The 21,189-nt window shown below is 34.4% G+C and overlaps 1 pseudogene; it reads right to left on the bottom strand.

Moving 5' to 3' along the window:
• Nucleotides 1–220: 220 nt before the first annotated feature.
• The window catches only part of LOC113109865 (protocadherin Fat 3-like), a 57,990-nt pseudogene continuing 37,021 nt past the window's right edge, over nucleotides 221–21,189 (bottom strand).

The following is a 21,189-nucleotide window of genomic DNA, read 5'->3' as shown; positions in this document are numbered from 1 at the left end:
TTTTCATCAATTGTCAAATCACATACATTTGCATAAAGTAACTGTGTGTGTGTTTTTCAGAGAACAGAAACTTATCTCTTAGAAGAATGACATAAATATGACTTAACTGTATAGCCATGAAAAGATTATGTGATGTGCATTTGTGCCGAAACATTTTTACTATTGAGATATACTCCGTAATCATTGTTAAATCGGTGTAAAGATGATATATTTTGGTAGCTGTAGTTCTTTTTTATTTTACACTGGACAATGCATTCTATTCATACATACAAGGTGATTTCTACACATTAAATGGACAATACTGACATGTACGAGCACAACACAGATCATCAAAACCTCTGACCCACAGGGTCATCCTGAAAACCATTAAAATAATCCGATTTATTGCTTTAATAAAAAATTATCTGGTTTGTTTACAGAAACAAACTAAATATAAAATTAAATAAAACATTCTTCATGCTCTTTCCTATTAGCTTATCATGCCTTGTAAAATGGCTCTGGACTCTACAAAGGTGCTATAAAAACAATAAATAAAAAATTATACAAATTATAATTCCATATAGTCTATGCATGAGCACTTAAATGAGGTATTAAAATTTTCTAAAATATTTATCAAGGACAAACTAAATAATAATCATGTCATAATCCAAGTAAAATTTCAGATTTAGATTTTGCGTATGATTTGTATACTGTATATATTATATGGGCAATTGCTACAGGGGATGAAGGAAAACCGAGATATAATAGGCTTAGTCTGAAAAACAAATCCCATTTGTAGCCACAACCTCAAATCAACCTTAATGAGAACTTTTTTCTTCAATATACACTACAAGTCTATAACATTCTACACAGTTAACAGATGTTTCTGAAGTGTCAAAAAAGCTCCCTCCTAAACTAAATCAAAGTCACAAAAACAACAGCAAAACATTTAAATGCCAGATGTGCAATGAGAGATAAATACTATATGTACTTGTCATGTATACAAACAGCTCTACATAAACAGCTCTTCATTTCATGTAAAACGCACCTGTGTGCTTTCATTCCTGGAATCATTTTGAGTACGCATACATTACAAAGCTTGAAGCTTTGACAAAAATGTAATTACATGAACTTGTTTTTCTCCACAGCTTCTATATAGTCCATGGAATGAAACAGTTTCCTCTGTCCTTCAAGACTATTGTCATAGTAAAACACTGGCTGCCCAAAGACATACTTGGAAGATTTGGGCCTCTTTACTCATAAATATCAGCAGTACTTAGCGTTTTTGACTCCAAGGTCGCCCATTGTCTACAGCAATATTCAAAGCCCCCAAGACGTTTTACTAAAACTAAGACTTTATATCCAGTTTTTTAAAATGTTTTTACTCAATGTCTACCTGATAAAAAGAATTATTTCTTGGCATTTTAAGCATTCACTAATTTCCATTAATTTAGTTTTCCAAGTCTAGAAATAATCCTTTTAAAATAGTTTTCCAAGACTGCAGGAATCCAGTTTTTTTTTTTTTTTTTCAATTAAAAAGATGGTTTTGGTTTTAAATCTTTTGAAATCATCTTGAGTCCCCCTTTTCTGAGGCCTCCCGGTTGAGAACCACTGCTGTATATGGATTCCATCAATAAAATATGTCATTTCTCAGTTAACACAGTAGCATACCTGGCACACAAACCCCCATCACCATGTTTTTCAGATGCGATCATGGAAAAGTATGAGTTAATGATCTCACACACATCTAGTTAAAGGATAGTTCACCCAAAAACAAAAATGTTCTCACCTTTACATGGTTCCAAACATGTATGACCTTCTTCAGTAAAAAAACAAAAGAAGATATTTGTGCAATGTCATTACTCCAAATAAAGTCAAATAAAGACCTCCTATCCAATCGTTTCGGACCTCATTTACTCATTGTATAGAGAGAAAATAGTTCAAAATAAGATAAAAATATTTTCTTTTGTGTTATACACCAGAAAGTTGTATGCGTTGAAACGACAAGAGAGTGAGTAAATGATAACAGAGTTCTCATTTTTGGGTGAGCTATTCCTTTAAATGAAGTACATGAAGAATTATCTCTAGTGTACAGTATGATTGACACTGTGACAGTCTAGACTTTTCCATTCCTGACAGATCAGCACACATGTTCAGGTCGAGTCACAAGCTTTCAGTTTAATTAAGGACTCTTCGTCCAGATAACGGTCAGTAATACTCTCTCATGCCAGACAAAGAAGTCTTTGGGCTCTGACTACGCAGGCGTTGGGCCCGAAGTGAAATCCTGCCTAGTCTGTCGATCTCCTGCTGGCTGCCGAAGGGGTGTGTGTCCTCCCAGACACGCGGACGCTCCTCCCAGGCCAGTAGAGGGGGGTGAGAGAGCAGGTACTGGCTGGAGTGATGATAGTCGGGTCTGGATTGGCCCTCACTAAAATCCAGCGGGTGAACAGTAGAGGCGTTGTCGTAGTGATCCGGGTGACGGTATTCTTCATATACAGGCGAGCTGTTGTCGTCCAGCGTTAGGGACGTGTGGAAATCTCTCTGGCCCTGGTATCGTCGTAATGGGTAGCCAGTCTGCAGCGATAGAGTGCTGCCATCCAACCGCACGCTGCCGCCCAGCCGTGTAGGGGTCAGGGGAGGTGGAGGAGCAGGAAGGGGTGGAGGAGGTGGTGTAGGGGTCTGGTCTCGAGGTGGTGATTCCAATCCTGGAAGACACGTGTCAAACCACTCCGAGGTTTGCCATTGATAGGCTGGAAAATACATGCGGAGTATCAAAAAAGTGCCTGAGCATATGCAACTTTCATTACATGCGGATTTATATATGTCATGTGTAAAAGAGTTTATGTATGACTTTATATATTTATTATTATTAGTCTTCAGCATTACATTACCCTTCAGAAATCATTCTAATATGCAGATTTAGTGCTCAAGAAACATCAATGTTGAAAAGTTTTTTCTGCTTAACTTGTACTTGTGTTGTTGTTGTTTTTTTAATACTATATCTTTATTGAATTTTATTTAACTATTATTATTGTATTATTATTATTATTAGCTATTTTTATTTATTTATTTATTATTATTAGCTATTTTTATTTATTATTATTATTATTATTTGTGATCCAGGACCACAAAATCTATCATAAGTAGCAAAGTATATTTGTAGCAATAGACATTATTATTATTATACATTATTATGGGTCAAAATTATAGATTTTTCTTTAATGCCCAAAAAAAATTAGGATATTAAGCAAAGATCATGTTCCATGAAGATATTTTGTAAATTTTCTACCGTAAATATATCCAAACCTAATTTCTGTTTAGTGACAAACAAGAACTTCATATGGACAACTTTAAAGGTGATTTTCTCAATATTATTATTATTTTTTGCACCCTCATATTCCAGATTTTCAAATACATGTAGTTGTATCTTGGCCAAATATTGTAAAATATTGTATTATCCTGATAAAACTTACTTTAATGGAAAGCTTATTTATTCAGTTATTATACACACTTATTTCAAACTTCACTTTCTGTGAATTGCTTTCTTGAATTTGTTTCGAGTAGAAAATACAACTGTCATGGGACCTTGATATTGAAATAGACAAGATCTCTAGTTTAGTAGAGTTAATGAAGATATAAAGTCTTACAATTCAAAAAATACTCTTTGATGAATTCCATGCATATCTCATCCTCACAGTGGAGGTGTGGGCTTGCTGTGTAGAGACATAAAATGGAAAATGTTTCAGGGGGAGCGTTTTAATGAGTTATGAGATGGAAACAAATAATCAAGAGCCAAATCAAAAACAAAACAGTCAGAACAATCAACCTGTTCATGCTTGATGAAATATTAAAGATGGAATGTTTTAATATGCGATGCATGTAAAGGTTTAGAAATATGTCTGACCAAGTGAAAAAGAGGAACAGAAATTAAAGTAAAATGGGACAATAAACCAAACATAAAGAGGACTCACAGGTGGTACTGTGAGGCTGCACATCGCCCAGACCTGCAACTGTTAGGAGAAGAGGAAAACACATCATATATCACTTATGCTTATGTTTAGCTTGTTTTATGTGACCTAATCAACATCCTTGTTTTTATAAACATGTTTCATCAGATTTTAGCAGTACATAACGTATAAGCATTTAATAGTAATTAGGTAAATAAAAAATGTTAATTAGAATTAAAAAAAATAACTAATTCATATTTAATTAATAATAAAAGTATATTTTAATATATTTAAGATTAATCTTAAAATGCATTTGGAGGATAAAATGTATTAAGTGTATGGATTTAAAATACATACGTTGTTTATATTAATTATATTGTTTTAATGAAATATTAATAATGGAAATATTATTAAATAAATATTATTATATAAATATTAAATAAATAAATATTTAACAACTGAAATATAACAAAGTAACAGTTGAGAATGTGAACATTTTAATTAGAGAAAATAATTAGAATTAAAATGCTTCATTTCATTAAAAATAAATAATTACTATTTGATTATTTAAAAAATATTAATATATTTTTTAATTATATCAAAATAAGATTTAAAATATTCCTAGTAGTAAAATATAAATTTTTATTACATTTATACATTCAGATTATATATTTTTTATATAACTTAAATCAAATCAACCTGACTACATTAAGATACACCAGTTATTTAGAAATTGTAATGAATATAATAGCAATAAATAGAATAAACAGTATATTAAGAGACAATTCATAAATTAAATAAAATGTATTTTTCTCAATTTAATTTATAAGAAAAATATTAGCTAATTGATATTTAATTAATATAAAATATATTTACATTTATTATATTTATATAATATTTATAATATAGTTATAACGTTTTTTATATTTGAAATTAATCAATATTTACATTTATTATTCAAATACTATTTTGAAATATATTTGTAAGATATAAACTGTATTCAATATAAATTCAAATTAACTTAATAAAAATATTAGCTAATTTATATTTCTATAATATTTATGATATAATTATAAAGTTATATTTAAAATTAATAAATATTTAAATTTATTATTCAAATATTTCTAATATATTTGTAAGATATAAATTGTATTAAATGTGTACATTTAAAATACATATACACATACAAATTATAACTTAAATCAACCTTAGTACATTAGGTTACAAGAAAGTTATTTAGAAAAAGTCATTAATACAATAGTAAAGAATAAGATAATACATAAATTATTGTGAAATGAAATGATTAACAACAAAAATATTTTCTCAAGGCAACAACTGAAAGTTTACCCATTTTAAAGTTTAAGAATGCTTGTCCAAGACCCCAAAAAAGTTGTTGATCCAGGAACATGTCCTACTTGGATAAATCACATTGTGCTGTTTAGCATAACCAACAAAAACAGTCCACTTTCATCCAGACCTCTGAGAAAGAAGGTGGAGCCGGAACTCCTCAGACAGCAGGAATTACCATAGCGTGTGAGACTTTCAAGCAAACAGCTTGTTTTCGCACTGATTGGAAACAGCTTTGGTCTAGAGCAGGTTTAATTAGAGACTGGCTCTGGTGCGCCTCAAAAACAGGTCACTGCAGCTAAGCCACGGACAGGGATGCTGTTCTTCACTAACTAAACGCTACTTCCAGTTTTCAATGCAACTGGATTATGTGATTGATTAAAGAGCAAATCTAAACCCTGGTTTTATTCATGTCTAGAGTTGTGCAGTTTAATTAAGGACTCTAATCCTACTTTGTCCAGCGTGGACTGAACTCCTGCATGAATGGACACTTCAGTTCCTTCGCTCTGGGATTTCACCTTCATCTTTTCATGTTTCCTCTAACATTTAAACTGAATAACACTATAAAATATTACTAAATGGCACTCTACCTGACTCTACAGCTCTATATTTCATTCTGTCAGTTGCAGCATCCTATGGTCAGTTTTTCTTCTATAATGATGCTAAATGGTGTAATTGACTGTTGTATCCAGGCAACCGATTTCCTTGCAGTGCCGGATGTCTCGATCTATACCTTTCTTTCTTCTGACACAATAAAACACTTTCACCCCAAATCAATATTTCACATCCATTTATTTATTCATTTACCTAGAAGCTATCTAATAAGCAGGAAGTTCTGCTTTGCATCGTTGTCCTGATGACTTATTGGGTTTATTTTGCAATTATGCCTACAATATTTCTAAATAATACACTAGACATGACAATATTTCTAAAATTATTATACTTTTTTTTATTTTTAATAAAAATAAATAAAACTAAGAATAAGAATATTTGGAAACAGTTAACAATAAGGTTTCATTTGTTGACATTCGTCAACACCAGTAACATGAATGAACAATTAAAGTTGATAATAATTTCTACATTTAAAAATAATAAAAAGAGAGACAGACCCACAGATGTGTTAATAATGATAATAATAATAATAATGCCGAAAATAAAGAATAATGTTTATTAAAATAAATAAATAAATAAATAAGAAACAAACAAACAAACCGATAGAAAGAAATAATGCAGAAAATTGAATAATATTTGTGATAGATAGATAGATAGATAGATAGATAGATAGATAGATAGATAGATAGATAGATAGATAGATAGATAGATAGATAGATAGATAATGCAGAAAAAAGAAAGAAAGAAAGAAAGAAAGAAAGAAAAAATAATATTTTGGATAGATAGATAATGCAGAAAAGAAAGAAAGAAAGAAAGAAAGAAAGAAAGAAAGAAAGAAAGAAAGAAAGAAAGAAAGAAAGAAAGAAAGAAAGAAAGAAAGAAAGAAAGAAAGAAAGGAAAATACTGGGCAAAATTACTAAGAGAAAGTTCATAGTTTATTCTTACATTTAGCAGTACACTATGCTTTTACTATTATTAAACGCTGCACAATTCTAATTTTGATTTTGTTGTGTATTTAACGAGTGATGTAATAGAAATTGCCTCATACCTTCATTTTCAATGGTGTCCACTGCATTGTTCACCTGTCGTATGACCGTCACTATGGAGGCTAGGGCATAACCAACAGTAAAATGTCAGGCAACAACTGAATCAATGATCAAACACTTCAAACAAACATCAAACACTCAATAAAAACCTTACTCAAGCAGTTATATAAATCACTATGACCCATCTGTAATCCTTCCAGCATTATGAAATCTGCTAAACAGAAGCAAGTGGACTTCTGATGTGTCGGTCTGGCATCTCTTTTGTACAGCCGAAGTGATACTACACTACTGAGTCAAGATAGCAATGGCGTTTGGAGAGCATATCAAAGGCAGATGGATTGCAATTACTGCTCTGACCTATTTCGGCTGACACTTTGTTAAAGCAGTGTAGGGTTATTACTAATCCTCATGATTTCCTTTTGGAAAGATCAGACAATGTAAGTAATCTTAATTAGGAGATTAGGTTATTATAATACAGCTGGTGCGTGAGAGTTTATGTACAGTATATTTCACTGTGATTTTGTTGCATGTTTTTAATCAGATCTTTTTAGTATATAAAAGCAGGAAGTGACTCAAATTGGAGTTAATTGGACTCTATCCAGCACTCAAAACTATCATATGGCTCTAGTCCAGAAGACTTGTTCTTTTGTGCTATTTTTTTTATTTATTTTGTATTATTATTATTTATGCTTTTATTTTGAAAATATTAACGGCTAAATGTTTTTATTGTTATTAGTTTATGGATTTAATATTTTATGATCTCTTAAATTTTTGTTTTTTAATCATGGTTTTTAATAATGTTCTGTCATTGTTAATAATTTGTAAAAAATCTAAGAACTTGCAATTTAGGCATAAGATGCCATTAAAGGGGTTATTAAATGGAGAAGCAAACGGTCTTAATATTTACACATTACTCTACAGAAACTATTTTTCTTTTATATTCTTCCAAAATGTTGGATTTGAAATCAGAAGAATGGTGAGGTTACAATTTCCCCTAGACTCACCCCTTAACATGCGTCACTGTCATATTTAATTAATGAGAAACAACTGGACTTCTGTCCATCAATCACAAGAGAGATACTGCTGTTTTTAAAGCTAAAAAAACATCATAAAAATTATATACTAACCTCACGAAACATAAGAATCTTAAATTGGATGGCACAACCTGTGATCTGTCTCATGTACAGATGCTTTTTGTTGGAAAGTGGTTTACTGCTGTTTTTGCATGAGTGAATCAAACCAGACTAAATGATAAACTTCACACTGTTCCTGTTAGTCATTGAAAACCATCTGTTATTAATCTCTATAGTGGTTATTTATACACAGAAAGTGATATACACTACTGGTCAAACGTTTGGGATCATTCTATTTTAATATACATGAAATTTTAATTTATTCCTGTGATGCAAAGCTGAATTTTCAGCATCATTACTCCAGTCTTCAGTGTCACATGATCCCTTGGAGATCATTCTAATATGCTAATTTATTATCAATGCCGGAAACTGTTGTGCTGCTTTATATTTTTTGGGAACATGCAAAAAGCTTTGCATCACATAAATAAATTTAAAAGGTTATATTAAAAGGTTTTTGATCCAAAAAAGCAGCCTTGATGAGCATAAGAGACTTCTTTAAAAACATTACAAGTCTTACTGATCCCAAACTTTTGACCGGTAGTGTATACAGTTCTTTTAATCAACTGCCAGCACTATTAAGCTTTTCAAGGCAGACTCATACAAACAGCTAATGAGTGCAAAGAGACCAGGCTTAACATGAAGTGAGAAAACATCAACGCATAGCGTTCATTCAGTATCTTATCTAATTGCTCTGTGGTTTATTCAGAAATTGCAGTCTTGGCCTAATGATTGTTCTGGGATCATATGGGATTGGGAAATGTTTATGTATGATTAATGGTTAAAACATGACATAATATGATGCATTAAAAAAAAATCCACCTTAAAAACCATTTCTAAACTTTTCCATAGTTAAACATTAAAGAGGTTGTTTGGATGATATGTTAAGGACTTTGGGTCTTGCAATGCATGTTTCTCACAGTTGTCGTCGCAGGAATCGGACTGGAAGGACCTGAGGGAGCGTGCCTCGCTCGTGCTGCTGTCGGAGAAGCAGGTGACCTCTTCTGGTGCATTTCCAGCTTCTGCAGAAGAATACAATAGCAGAATCTTACACAGAGCCACACACATGCAAATGCATGCAGCTGTGCTATGCATTCACAGTATACAATCACTCTATGCAGTACACACAGCAGGGCTCAACAATAGGGATGGTTCAGGGCCAGCTTGAAAGTTGTGACGGTGTCTGTTCAAGAAGCATTTCTTATCATTTTTCATCACTGAAATATATTTTTAAGCCATTGAAAATACTGCCATGTTGAGTCTGTACTACTGGCCCATTTGCATTCACTAAACAGACATTTAATATCCAAAAACCAGACACGCACATACACAAACAAAACCGCATTTACAGCTTAATACTCTCTACAGCAAAAAAATCTTTCAAATCTGCTAAAGTGAAAGAGCAATAATATCCGTCCTATATTTATCCCAGACTACACACTGCCAAAGCTAACAACTAGTCCATGACAAATGAGTTTCTGCTTGAAGAAAACACTAACAAGACCCAGGTCATCCCCTTGAGAACACAAATCGAAGAGAAAACTTACATTACATAGGTAATGCATTTCCACAAGCGGAAGTGAAATCACCCTCACATACCTTATGCACTAGCTGCTGTAAGGAGAAAGGCTCCTGTTGGCCTATTTCGTGCTAAGATAGTTGTTGTGAAACACGTTTTGAGTCCCTGGTCAATTTTCAAGATATGAAAAAACACAAGAATGCTGAATATCAAATCATTAAAAAGAAACTCATTTTGAAGGGAGATTAGATTAAAACCGATGTTTTTAATATACATTATTGCGTTAACGCATTATGCATAGTGTTTATCACAATATGGATGGATGTTTCGGTTTAAATCTTGAGGATTCACTCTAAATGCTTTCTCCTTTTGTGTGAAACCCTTGCGTTATCTCTAAGGTAATTACACTCTATCACACATTATTGTAAGATGGATTTTCCAAACGGAGACTGTGGTGCATATGTATAATCTCATCCACACAAAGACTGGCATTTAATTGACCACGGGGAGTTATGGAGTCATGCTGACGTACTGCCGTTTTGCCAAATCATTACCCTCGGCTCTGTACGCTTCCTCTCTGTCCGCCTGATAACCCCTGTCTTCCCACTCCAGAACTTGGACTTGATGCTCCATAGCACTGTCCTCATCGTCGTCCTCTTCCCACGGAGGTTTGCGGATAGGGCTGCGTTCGGACGGGTTCGGGGACAAAGACAGGGGAAGATTGGGTGCCACGCTGCAGACGGCCACACCTCTCCGCGTCATCCCGAGGATGTGTGGTGGATCCGTCTGGAAGGTGCTCATCTGCGGAGGGCAGGAGAGGGTGGCCAGCCCTCCCTCCGTCTTTTCCGTTTCCCCTCGAGGGATTCCCTGGCAGTGGGGAAGCGTGTAAGCTGTGGGCCGCACCATGACCTGCGGCGGCCCTCCTGCGCTGTCATTCTGGTAGAGGCTGGCGCGACACTCGCCGCTGACCCGTACAGCTTTGAATTCGATGCCCTCGGCTCCCATGCCCGTCTTATGAAGCATGTAGTTGGTCTCTGTGGAGATTCCCACTGCCTCCCCACGGCTCCAGTCCTTCCGGAGGATTTTTTTGCGGAATGCAGCCAGCAGGGTCAGCAGAACCAACACCACAAAGAGCAACACGCCGATGCCGATGATCTCTCCCGGTCCAACGTACGACAGGGCCTCAGCCTGAGTGTCTGGGCCGTCCAGAGAAGTCTGGCCACAGAATTGACCCTCGAAACCCATGGTGCAGTTACAGTAGAAGGCTCCGAATGTGTTCACACACGCCCCTCCGTTCTCACACTCCTCCCTCTCACACTCGTTCACATCCTCATCGCATCTGTGGACAGAAGGATTGTGTCAAACTTTTGGGAATTAAATACTAGCTGTTTACTATATACTGTACAGTATACCAACTATTTGAAAATGTGGAATCTGAAGGTGCAAAAAAATCTAAATATTGAGAAAATCGCCTTTAAAGTTGTCCAAATTAAGACCTTAGCGATGCATATTTCTAATAAAAAAATGAAGTTTTGATATATTAAGAACTGTAAAACTGTGATCACACGACAATGCCAACATGCCAGATGAAGTATGACCAGATTGAAATCATATTACTCACACACACATATACTTTTTAGTGTACTTAAATTCTTCATCAGATGTAGAACCTTCTTTGACAGTACACATTTTCAGACACAGGAAGTGAATACAGCTCTTTCTGGCAAATGCAGCAGGTCATCTAGGTATCTACACTATTGTTCAAAAGTTTGGGGAGAGTAAGCTTTTTGTGTGTTTTTGAAATTATTCTGTTATGCCCACTGTGGTTGCATTTATTTGATCAAGAAAAACAAAACAAAACAACAATCAAAAACAGTAAAACTGTACCATTGTTAAATATTATTAGTATTTAATTTAACTGTTTTTTTTTTATTCATGTGAAGCTGAATTTTCAGCAGTCATTACTCCCATTCCAGTGTCACATGATCCTTAAAAAAAATCATTCCAATATGCACATTTTGTAACTGCATGAATAATAAGAATATTGTTATTCTGAACACAGACTTAGTGTTTCTTTCATTAACTAATTAGTTCTCAGAAGCAGAGAGAAAGAGGATTCTTGTTGCCTTATGATTCTTATTATGATATTTTCACATTTAGTTAAACTCCACTCAGTGCTGCACACAGCAAATATGTGATGATCTGTTTGCTCAGAGAGCTCTTTATGTGTACTCTTGAGTATGAGAAAGTTCAACAAATCTCTCAAGCGAGCATAAGAGAGCATAATGAGAGGGTTGTTTGTATTGCGTAACATAATGGCACTGCTGGTAAGGCAGAGAAAGTAGTTATATAGTAGTTATATAAAGCAATTCGATTTTCAATACTTTCTCCCAGCTACATAAAAGGACAGAGAGGAAAAGGGCACAGGTCCCAGTATCCCAGTTTTCTCAGTCAGTTGAGTATAGGTTTAGATTTGCCTCTAAAAAGAAACAACAGCATCCTCTAGTGGAGAAATAACTGAATGACTGGTTAACCGAATAAACTGCATTGTAAATATATATGTATATATTAGAAAAGCCTTGATGGGATTTTTGATGGACTGCTCTAAAATCTGTTATTTATTTAATAAGGTCTTATAAACACAAGCAAACAACAAATCAATTTTACAGCGTCATGTATGTATTCAACCAGCAGTTAAACAATCAAGGTCTGAGATGGAAAACAGCAGGTGAACGCTAAGTGTAATGACTTTCACAGAGAGTGCAATTAAAATAAGCTGCTGGTTACCAATTCTGTTTAAATGCAGGATGGCCTTACCAAACAGATTTCAGAAAAAAAAAAATATATATATATTATGTTAAACCACTGGATCGAGAGAAAAAAAAAAATGGCTTCTTAAAATGTTTTGCTTTTGTTAAGATAAACATAAATACCATATCTAAGGACTTAAAACTCAAAGCAATTAAAAAAAAAAAGAAAAAAAAAGAGATAAAAATAAGAATATATTATTTTTATAATATATTAAATAATATGTATTTATTAATATACATCTAAAACATATGGAAATATGTATAAGTTACCAAATTTGAATGTCTGTGAGCTAATTATTTTTGAGCTAAGTTATTTTCAAAATAATTGGTTTTATATTACAGTATATTACATACAATATATTACATACATTTATTTTATCAATTTTTTTCACAGGAAAATTACTAAAATAATAGTATCTACTGTTTTTCAGTGTACTGTGCCTTAGAGAAATTGGCATTTTTACTTGATGTCTTATGTATTATAATTTGTCTCAGTTACTACCAAACTGTCTGCGGTCTGACATCTTAAAGGTCTGAAATGTATGCAAGATCAATGGTAAATCCTACGAGTAGTATATAATGAAATAAAATGTCTCACATGAGTCCCGTAAAGCCTTTGAGGCAACCGCAGAGGAAGGTGTTTCCCACAGCCTTACAATCACCCCCATTCTGACAAGGTGAGGGCACACAGGACGTCACCTCCATCTCACAGCGGGACCCCGTGAACTGTGGCAGGCAGCTGCATGAGAAGTCTGGGGACAAGTTCAAAGAGAAATAAGACTTCTTAAACGGAGCTAATACAGACCTAAGGACTCAAATCTGAACATTTAACTGTTATTTATGTATTGGTGTATTCATTTCTCACCACCAGAGGGCAGCTTTGTACAAGAAGCTCCATTCTGGCATGGTCCTCCGAGGCACGGATCAGGGTATAATACACATCCCAGCTTCACATCACTAAGCCCAGCTACCTCTGCATACCGGCTCCTCTTATTCTGAAGAGGGAGTTCATTCCCATTGAGCATGATGGACCCCAGGCACCCCTGGAAGCCTTCTTGTGCCCGTGGGGGCCTCTGACCGCCTCTGCCCACTGGTCCGTGCAACACCTTGAGCCCCAAAGAACAGCGATCCGTCTGCGGCCAGGGGCCAGATGCGGACAGGGGCCCGCGCGGAACGCCGGCGCTCTACATAGCTGTCATCCAGTGAAAGGAGAGTGTAGTTACTGGTGAGCTCCAGGGTCACGGCGTGCCAGGACCCATCATTGATTGGACGCCCTGAGATGCCCAGGATGTCCAGCCTGTTGTCACAGTCCATCTGGAACCACAGACGCCCTTCCTCAATCTGAACAAACACAAATACACAACCACTCACTAGAGCAAACACAAATGCACAGAAAGCTCACAATGGCAGGATCAATAATACATTATATATATATATATATAATTATATAACTATTATTTATTTTACTTAATATTGTATAAATGTAATATTGTGTACCATAATGTCATTTTGCATTTGGTTTACTTCAATAATGTTGTTCAGAAAACCAGATGAAATCAACATAAATTTAAGTTCCTACCTACAATAACATGTACTTAATAATGCCCCCCAAAATTTGTAAATATGACATACATCTATAGATACACTACCACTTAATAGTTCAGGTGAGTAAAATGTTTTATTTCTTCTTCATTTTTTTGATTTTTAAAAAGCAATTCTTTGATTTAACAAGGACACTGTTCAAACATCCTAAAACAGTTTACACAAAAATGTATAATAAAAAAAAAGCAGCAGAACTTTTTTAAACTTTTCAACATTTATAGTATAGTATAGATTTCTGATTCAGCAAATCAGCATAATAGAATGTTTTCTGAAGGATCATGCGACACTATATAAAGACTTATGTTATCATCATGAGTAATGATGATGAAAATTCAGCTTTGCATCACAGGAATAATTTGCATAACATAAAATAGAATACACTTATGTTAAATTGTAATATTGCACAATATTGCTGTTTTTACTGTATTGTTGATCACATAAATAATCCTTGGTGAGCATAAGAGACTTCATACCAGTAAAATTGTGCTTAGTAATGCATGTACAGTATGATCTAATGTAATGTCATATCTCTGTATCCATCTGACCTTGAGCAGTGTGCAGGGGTCAGCGCGTGTGTACATGATAACTCCTTGACTGTGCAGCGTTCTGATTCTCAAGCCCAGCTTCATGTCTCCGCTCCTATCATTGTCCGTCACTCTGTATTTGATGTAACTCTTCCCGGCAAAGCTCAGAGATGTTTGGCCTGCCAGCACAGGTACAGAAATCCGTCAGTCAAGAGCTAACACCATATTTCAAAATCTACTATTTATACACACTTTCACAAAAGATATTCACAGAAGTGTTTGGCCTTAATCACATATGAAAAAATGTCATTTAAATATATATGTTTGACACACCCTCAGGATATTCCACAAGAGGGAAGCTTTATTTTGAAGGGAAATGAATGTTTACGTAACTTTTGCCCAACACACCAAGCTGAAGTAAAATACATTTTGTATTTTTGTCTTATTTATTAGTAGTGACACACTTGGAGCTGCCTGAGGGCCTCGAAATAAACATTTCGATATGACATCACACGTATTATATCATGCTATATGGTTTTCCCCAAAGTAAAAGCATGTAGACATCCATTGCAAACAAATTTGCCTTACATATAAAATGTTTTCATGAATACATCAATCTCCATTTGCTTTAAAATTATAAAAAATATGATGTAGTAACAGACTTTTTTTTGCATGTTTGGAAATTTTATACTAGTAAAGTATAATATTTAAATAAATGCACTTGAATTTTAAGACAATGTTTGTTAGGTGAAACTCTATTCTCTATTCTCTATTCTCTATTTTTACATCTTTTCTCATATGCTAAAATTAAATGAGAAAAAGTATTTGAATATTTGCCAGCTCGCATGTGTTGAAAGTGTTGCAAACCCTCTTTTTGAAATAGAAAATGTAGTTTTACCTTTACATTATACATGGCCTTAAGCCAGGGTTTAAAAGGAGCAGCTTGAAAAGGCTATTTGATCGAACCTGCGCACTTGTCCAGCGTGTCAGGTAGACACTGGCAGAGAGATGGTGCTGCAGGGCCGCTGCGCACACACTGCATGTCAGACGGACACGTCTGGCCATCACAGAGCTCCAGAGAAGATGGACATATTCCTCCTGCAGTGGGTACAAAAAAAAGTTAGAAAGCAAGCAAATGGAAATTCTGCCACCCAAGCTACTGTTTGAATTTAATCAACCAGGATAAATAATGCACACTATGAAATGCATCCTACAATAAACAGGGTTGCCTACTTTGGTTACCTGGCTGGCATGAGATTTTGATGGAATGGGCAGATCAATTATAGACGCCTATTTGAGGTTTTGAGGAGGCAACAATAATTTTTTTGTATTTCATCATAATACTTAAGGTTACTTTAGTACAATATACAGTTTTTATACAGTTTTCAATACTGAAGTGCATGGTAGTGTTTTAAAGGGGCACCAGCAAGTAATAATAATAATAATAATAATAATGCTAAAGCAATAGTTATGGAAAAAAGGCATAATTTCAGGATAATATGGGCAATATTTACTCAAAAACTGATTGAAAGAAAACAAGTTGATAAAAAGACAGGTAATAATATAGCATAATGAGAAATGTATATGCAATATGCCAAAAGGATAACTAAAGTAAAGTAAAAACAAATATGAAAAAAGAAAGAAACAGTGATGGTGTTATACTCTGTAAGAGAAAAGTCAACACATTTTAGTCTAATGTAATAAATTAACTAGCATTTTTGGAGGAAAGAAAATCCGCTCCAGGACAAATAAATGACCAGAACATAACATGAGAGTTGAGATTCCATTATAGCAACTGTTCTAATAAAACATACTCCCTATACAAATCATTTGATGTTCAAAAACAGTATTTGATGAAATTTCGAATGTTTATTATAAATTATCGCTCATTTTTCTCTGTTCTCTGCTTTATTATATGTATTTGATGTTTAAAGTTAGCTGCTATTTGCTTGCTCTTATGTTTTGTGAGATGGAAATATGTACCTGACTTTAAAGTCATAACTTTTTTCAGAATAAAGAATATAAGAATATAATGTAGGTCAAGCACATTTAGCATTTTCTTGTTATTTCACTGGGATTTATTAAGGTTAGCATGCGAACATGAAAGCATGTGTCTCACGCCAAATGTTTGAGATCTGGCAACCCTGGAATGAATCTGAATCAGTTTTGAGACTAAATCAAATCACTAACCTGGACACGTGCACATCTCTTTCCTGCTGAAGCGTGGAGACACAAAGCTCACTCTGGAGGTGGTGTAGGTGACCAAGCCGATGGGGTCGAGACTGAGGGTGAGCTCACAGTCTCTCTCCCCGCACTCAAGCTCTCCTGAACAGCTCTGATCCAAGACGCTGACTACCCTCAGCGCTCCCTTTAGGAAACTCTTTACCTCCTCCAGCTTGAGAGCCAGCTCTCCTGGACCCATATAACCCCCATCTGGTGTCTCCACGGCAAGGAGCACTTCCAGCTGACTGGAGCGACTCAGTGGCTGCACTCCCAAGATGTGAAGAGGGTCTGGTCCATCAATAACACCTGTCCCATCACCAAACAGAGAGGTACGAAGCACCTTCTTTAGCTCTTCCATGTACACACCCACAAAATCTTCAGGGGACAGGTCTTGGAAACGTAGAGTGACTGCATTCTGCACCATCTCATCCGTGGCTTGCTCCACTTGGACGTCAACACCCACGGTCACCGAAAACCGCCCATCACTGACTGTAGCATTTAGGGAGTATCTGAAAAAAATAAATGAATAATGTTTCTGAGCATTACTGATCATTAGTCAGCAATGCAATATATATATATATCCAATAAGTCTGAAAATTATTAATTGTGAAAGTGTTGTCTTTATTACAGACAAATAAATAAATAAATAAATAACTTTAGGAAGTGTTGGACTATTGCTAGTATAACTAAACTATTTAAATAAAACAGTGAAAGTGTGAAAGAGTTTTAGGGAAATTATTTTTATATTAAGGTCCACAGGCCAAAATAGCCCATAATTGAAGAAATACACATTTAACATTAAATTTGCATTTATTTTACCTTCCAGGCTCCAGGCCATTTAGTGCCACAATCTTCCCGTCCTGTCTGTTGATTTTGAAAAGACTCTTTGTTTGTGATCTCTGACTGAAAGACAGAACATCATTCTCATCTCGGTCTGTGGCATAGATCTTCCCTATAATCCCACCAGGAAACACATCTGCTGCCATGACAATGTTGATTTCCAGTGGGAAGGCCACAGGTTTGAAGAGGCTGTCTCCGATGACACGCACAAACACAAAGGATGTGGAGGACAGACGAGGCTTCCCTGAGTCACGCGCCTTGTTGACAAGAACAAGATCAAACTGTACAATTCTAACAATTCAAAGCTTATTAAACTAAAGAAATGAATTAAATCCCATAGAAATGTCACAGCAGCTACATGGGTGTTTCTTGATCTACAGGCACTTTTATATTCCAGAGGTTTATTTTTATTTAAACAGATTTCTCTTTCTGTTATATGAAGATCACATTAAAGTTGCATAAGAACCTTTTGTCTAAGTACTTAGTATTTTTATTTTCCAATTATTATTATTATTATTATTATTATTATTATTATTATTATTATTATTATTAGTATTAGTATTATTATATACTTTTATTGTTTAAGCATTGTTCATAAAGCCAGATTTTTGTCATAAAATATGACAATCCATCATAAAATAAGAAATATTTCTAAAACTATGGTAATCAACCAAGAAGAAGATAAACTAATTTTATTAACTATTACCAGTATCAGTGAAGAGCATACTTGTTATGAAATATGGGACCTGTGATTCGTGATATAAAAAGAAATCAAGGTAAATTTAACTTGGGAACAAAATATTGTTATGTATGTTTTTTATACATAATAATAAAATTCCCATTTAGTCAAATTTTGTTATATACATTATTTAGAAATTATTTAATATACACGAGTCAACATTTGAAGTGGATCAAAACCTTTCTTCAAACTTGTCCTTAAACCAAAATGCATTCTTGTCTTAGGACAACTTTAATTAACTTGATCCACTTCAAATGTTGACTACTATATGTAAAACTAGTTATAAAATAAAGCTTCAAAAATCTAAGAAGTCAGACATTTTATTCTGTAAAAATGTGTTTACAGAGGTCAAAAGTGCTCATACACTCTCAGAAATAAAGCTACAAAAGCTGTACAGTACCTGGGGCAGTACCTTTTCAAACAGTACAATTCTGAACCTAATAAGTTCTAATATGTACACTTTAAAATACCAAAAAATGCCCCAGTGAAAGCTGTACCTTTAATTCTGAGAGTGTAGTTGAATTAACACCTACATGAGAATTCTTTAATTCTGAATTCACTTTTAACTGACAGTTCATTTTTTTGAGCAGTTGCACTCACCTGTATTTCAAGCGTATACTCTCGTGTTGCATCAGGACCAAATACTCGGCTTGTCCGTAATTCTCCATTCTGGTCCAGACTGAAAGCATTGGCCTCATTTCCAGACACAATGCGAAACTCAAAAGGTGCACCATTTCTAGAGGAGTCCTTATCAGAAACTGATAGTGAGAGGATGGTAGTTCCTGCAGGCTTGTTCAACTTGAGAAAAAAGAAAAGAAAAAGACATTAAAAAAAAAGGTCTAAATTGTAAGGTTTTCATATTTTCTACAGAAATTGAGAGTGAAGTGAGTGTTGCTTGGACTTACAAAAGTTTATAATAAAATGCTAGTGTGCTATTGCTGGTTGCCTTGTGTCCAGGGGTATTGCTAGGTGGTTATATCCTACACCTATTCGAAATTGTGTATATATATATATATATATATATATATATATATATATATATATATATACACAAGTACTTCATTTAGAGTAAGTCTATGAGATATTTGAGACACTTTATCATCCAGCAGGGGTAGATCATAAGTCACAGAACACCTCTCCTCAACAAGCAGTACAATTCATTTCCATAGGGAGATGAGTTATGTGCCGAAATGTAATACTTACAAGTAGGGGAACTGTATTTCCATATTTTTTCTCTCTTAATCTCAATATTTATGAATTTGCACCAAAATGTCTTGAAAGGGTGATTTTTTTTAAAAGAGTGCACTTATTTTCAACCTTTTATTCAAGGGTGCATTAAACTGATAAAAAAAGTTATAAAAGAAACATTTACACTATAAAAAATAAAATAATAATAAATAATTTAAAAAGATTTCTATTTCAAAATAAATGCTGTTTTTTAAAACTTTCTATTTATCAAAGCATAATGAAAAAATCATGGTTTCCACAAAAACAAACAACAACAAAAAAAAAAACTAAGCAGCACATCTGTTTCAACATTGATGATAAGAAATACTTCTTGAGCATCAAATCAAAATATGATATTGATTTCTAAAGGATCATGTGACATTTAAGACTGCAGCAAAAATGCAGCTTTGGAATCACAGGAATAAATTATAAATTAGATTTTTTTTTAATAAAAAAGTTATTTTAAACTGTAATAATATTTCCGAGTATTATTATTTTTTAATTTTATTTTTTTCTGTATTATTGATAAATAAATCCTTCTTTGGCCAAATGTTACTAATTTCAGAAATCTTACCAACCCCAAATGGCAGTATACATTTTACTAAAGCATTTAAATACAATTAAAATGTCACACTTCGAATATTTCAAGTTCTGAACTGATGGAACCAAAACAGGCAGTTTAAACTCATTCACAAAAACAATAATAATAAACTTTATTATTATAAAAACCAGTTTTGCTTTCGAAGTTTAGATCATAGATGCTATTATTAAAAAACCGCCCTAACGATCATGTAGATTATATCTAATCTAATGACACATTCTTGATGATAACCATTATATGTTGTGATATATTAGTATGATGTATTCAAAATATAATTAATTCCTGGTTCAGGGTTCACTGAAACCCCTAACTCTAAGCACAAGAAACAGTAACTGCATACGAGTATGTAACAATGTCTATTGTTGCAAACAAATGAGTTAAAACGGTCTCTCACACCTGAATAACAGCTGAAGCATTAGCGGGAGAGAAGACCGGTGGGTTGTCATTCACATCAGCAATCTCGATATTGACATTCACAGTGGTTGACTTGGCAGGTGACCCGCTGTCAAACGCTTGCACAGACAATGAATAGCTGGAGACCTTAAGCAACCGAGACAGGAGGATAAATGTCAGGCAAAAACAGTTCAGAATGACTCAACTCTCGATAAATGTCTTTTTTTTTTAAAGAACAGGACTGTTCGCTCACCCACAGTCACTCAAAAGCCTAAATTTCAGCCCACACTGCCTAATTAAAGAATTTACGGCTGATTTAAAGATAATTGGCCAAAATCATGCGATATCTCAGGAGAGTGTCTAGAAGAGCCACGGCGCAAGGATGTCAAGATTCATTAGCCAAAGTCAAAAACCGAGCTCATTCCAAGGACTAACCGTCTCTCTGTCCAGTGCCTTGTTAACTTGCAGAAGCCCGGTGACAGGGTCGATCCAAAACTGATTTTCACGGTCCCCTTTCAGAATGGAATAAGTGATTCGCCCATTGATCTGACTGTCCAGGTCTTCTGCAAACAGCTGCACATAACAAACAGATAACAAACGTATAAACTCTAGCATATATTTCAAAGCAAAGAGGCTAAAACTCCGTGAAT

Source organism: Carassius auratus, chromosome 10 (genome assembly GCF_003368295.1).
Source record: "Carassius auratus strain Wakin chromosome 10, ASM336829v1, whole genome shotgun sequence".
Taxonomy (NCBI): Eukaryota; Metazoa; Chordata; class Actinopteri; order Cypriniformes; family Cyprinidae; genus Carassius; species Carassius auratus.
The sequence above is the reverse complement of the archived record's forward strand: the minus strand, read 5'-3'. Positions and strand labels throughout refer to the sequence as shown.